Source organism: Galeopterus variegatus, unplaced genomic scaffold, assembly GCF_000696425.1.
Source record: "Galeopterus variegatus unplaced genomic scaffold, G_variegatus-3.0.2 Scaffold6048, whole genome shotgun sequence".
Lineage (NCBI taxonomy): Eukaryota > Metazoa > Chordata > Mammalia > Dermoptera > Cynocephalidae > Galeopterus > Galeopterus variegatus.
In genome coordinates, this window is record NW_007732159.1 from 31219 (window position 1) to 35276 (window position 4058).

The following is a 4058-nucleotide window of genomic DNA, read 5'->3' on the forward strand; positions in this document are numbered from 1 at the left end:
TTCTATTAATATGACATATTTCATTCATTGATTTTCAATTGTTAAACCAGCTTTACATTCCTGGGATAAATCCTAGTTGGCCACAATTCTTTTTATGTGTTTTAAAATATGTTATTTTAATTGTTTAAATAAATGCTTTTTTAAAAAAAAAAAGTTTCTAAATTTAGTTTGGTAGTATTTTGTTGAGGAATTTTTGCATTTATATTCATAAGAGATATTGGTCTACAGTTTTCTATTCTTGTGATGGTTTTGGTATCAGATCGATACTGGCCTCATAAAATCAATTGGGAAGTGTTACCTCTTCTTGTTCAATTTTTTAGAAATTTGTAAGGAATTGGTACTAATTCTTTAACTGTTTGGCAGAATTCAATGGTGAAGCCATTTGGTCCTGGCCTTTTCTTTGTGGGTAGTTTTTATTATTATTATTATTACAAATTTAATCTCTTCACTTGTTATAGGTCTATTCAGATTATCTATTTGTTCTTGAGTTTATTTTGATAGTTACATCTTTCTTGGAATTCATCAATTTTATCTAGGTTAGCTAATTTATTGGCATTCATTTGTTCATAGTATTCCTTTATAATTCTTTTTATTTCTGTAATTTCCCTCTTTTGTTTCCAATTCTAATAATTTGAGTCTTCCCTTTTTTTCTTTTTGGTCAATGTAGTTAATGTTTTGTCAATTTTGTGGAACTTTTGAAATAACCAACTTTTGCTTTTATTGATTTTCTCTATTGTTTTTCTATTCTTTATTTCATTAATTTCTGCACTCTGTTATTTGCTTCCTTTTGCTTGCTGTAAGCTTACTTTGTTCTTCTCTATCTGTATGTTATGGTGGAAAGTTAGGTGATTCATTTAAGGTCTGTCTTTTTCCTTAAAGCTATAAATTTCCCTCCAAGCACTGTTTTAACTATGTCTGATAAGTTTAAGTGTATTTTGTCTTCATCTCAATTCATCTGAAAGTATTACCTGATTTTCCTTTTGATTTCTTTTTTGATCCATTTGTTATTTAAGAGTGTGGTGTTTTGGGCCAACCTGTGGCTCACTTGGAGAGTGTGGCACTGACAACACCAAGTCAAGGGTTAAGATCCCTTTGCCAGTCATCTTTTTAAAAAAAAGACTGTTGTTTAATTTTCACACATTTGTGAGTTTCCAGTTTTCTCATTCCAATATGGTTAGAGAACTTACTTTGTATTAGTTTTGTTTTTTTAAATTTATTGATGTTTATTTTATGGCCTACATATGGTCTATACTAAAGAATATTCCATGTGCATTTGAAAAGAATGTATATTCTGCTATTGGTGGGTGGAGAGTTCTTTAGATGTCTGTTAGGCTTAGTTGGTTTATAGTGTTGCTCAAGTCTTCTATTGCCTTGTTTATCTTCTTTCTAGTTGTTCTATCCATTATTGAAATCAGGGTATTGAAGTCTCCAACTATTATTGTTGAATTGTGTATTTCTCTCTTTATTTCCTTCAGATTTTGTTTCAGGTATTCTGGTGTTGTTATTAGGTTCATATGTGTTTATAATTATTATACCTTCCTTATGGGTTGACCCTTTTGTCATTATGAAATGTCCCTCTTTAATGTTTTTGGTAAAAAAATTTTGTTTTAAAGTCAGTTTCTTCTCATATTAATATAGCCACTCCACTTTACTGTGGTTGCTGTTTGCATAATATCTTTTTTCCATCCTTTTACTTTCAATCTATTTGTATCTTTCTATCTAAAGTGTGTTTCTGTAGACAGGATGTAGTTACATCTTGTTTTTTCTATCCAGTCTGACAATCTCTACCTTCTCATTGGGTTGTTTAGTTAATTCACATTTAATGTTATTATTGATATAGTTAGATTTATGTCTGACATTTTACCTCTTATTTTTTGGTACAATCTCATGTCTTTTGTGTTTCTCTATTCATCCTTAAATGCTTTCTTTTGCATTAAGTAAATATATTCTAATATAGGATTTTAGTTCCTTTAATGAGTTTTTCACTACTTTTTAAGTTTTTTTTTCTTCTTTGTGGTTGCTCTAGGGCTTACCATATATATCTTAACTAATCAGAATCAGCTTCAGATTTATACTACCTTAATTCCAGTGAGATATAGAAATTTACTCCTGTATACCTCTATTTCCCTCCCCACCCTTTGGTAGTATTATTGCTCTATGTATTACATCTATTAATGTTGCAAGCTTGACAATACATTGTTGTAATTATTACTTTGTCACATGTATTCCTTTCTTCAGTATAATACAGCTTTGCTGTTATTGGCAAATATATTATATATGTTATAGGTCCAACAATACATTATATACATATTATGTTACACAATTGCTTTTTAAATCAGTTAAGAGAAGAAAGAAGAAGGCTATGCATTTACACTGTCTTTTACAATTACATAATTACCTTTCTCTACGTTCTTTGTTTTGCCTTGTGGATTTGAGTCATCATTTAGGGTCACTTGCTTTCAGCCCAAAGAAATTCCTTTAACATTTCTTGCAAAATGGGTCTGCTAGCAACAAATTTTCTCAGTTTTTGTTTGCCTGGGAATGTCTTTATTTCACCTTCATATTTGCTGGGTATAAATTCTTCGCTGACAGATCTTTTTCTTTTAGCACTTTCAATATGTTATTTTACTGTGTTCTGGTCTCCATTGTTTCTGCTCAGAAATAAACTATTAATCTTATTAGGTTTCCTCATAAGGAATGAGCTATTTATCTCTTGCTGCTTAGAATATTTTCTCCATGGGGGGCCAGCCCGTGGCTCACTTGGGAGAGTGTGGTGCTGATAACATCAAATCAAGGGTTAAGACCCCCTTACTGGTCATCTTTAAATATGTCTTTAAATATATATATATTAAATATATATATATTTTTTTTCTCCTTATCTTTTGACTTTCAGCATTTTTACTATGATGTGTCTATTTGTGAATCTCTATGTTTATTTTACTTGGAGTTCATTGAGCTTCCTGGATGTGTAATTGTATTTTTCAATATATTTAGGATATTTTCAGTCATTATTTAAAAAATTTTTTTTTGCTCTTTTCTCTTTGTCCTATCCTTCTCTCACACCCATTGTGTGTATGTTGGTGTGCATAATAGTGTCCCAAATTTCTCTGAGTTTGTTTATTTTTCTTCATTTTTTTCTCTTTGTTCTTCAGATTGCATAATCTCCATTTACTATAGACTGAATGTTTGTTTCCCAAAAAAATGCATATGTTAAAGCCTATTTTAATGTGATGGTATTTGGAGTTGGAGCCTTTAGGGGGTAATTAGCTCACGAGGGTATCACTTCATGATGGAATTAGTGACCTTATAAAAGAGGTCCCAGTAGCTCTCTCTCTGCTTCCACCATGTAAAGACACAGCAAGAAGGTAGTCATCTATGAACCAGAAATGGGCACTCACAACACACCAAATCTGCCAGTACCTTCATCTTGGACTTTCTAAGCTTCAGAACTGTGAGAAATAGTTCTCCATTGTTTATAAGCCAACCACTCAATGGTATTCTCTTATAGTAGCCTAAATGGACTGAAGCACTGTCTTTAAGTTTGTTAATTCTTTCTTCTGCCAGTTAAAATCTACTCTTGGACCCATGTAGTGAATTTTCATGTTAGTTATTACATTTTTAACTCCAGAATTTCCATTCGGTTATTTCTTATACTTTCTCTTTATCAATATCCTCTATTTAATATAATATTGTCATCATACCAGTTTTTGTTTTTGTTTTACTTCTTTAATTAGAATTTCTTTTCACTTTTTGGACGTATTTATAATGGCTATTTTGCAGTCTTTTTCTGTTAAATCCAGCATCTGACTCTTCTTGCACACAGTTTCTATTGTCTGGTTTTTATATCAGTATATGGGTCATGCTTTCCTCTCTCTTTGCATGTCTCATAATTTTTTGCTGGAAACCGGACATTTTATTTTATTTTATTTTATTTTCCTTTTTGTCTTTTTTACTGACCGGTTACGGGATTGCAACCCTTGGTGTCGCGCCCGTACCAGGGACTGGCAACGGGATAGCAACCCTCGGTGTTGTGCCCGCACCACGCTCAGCCAGTGAGC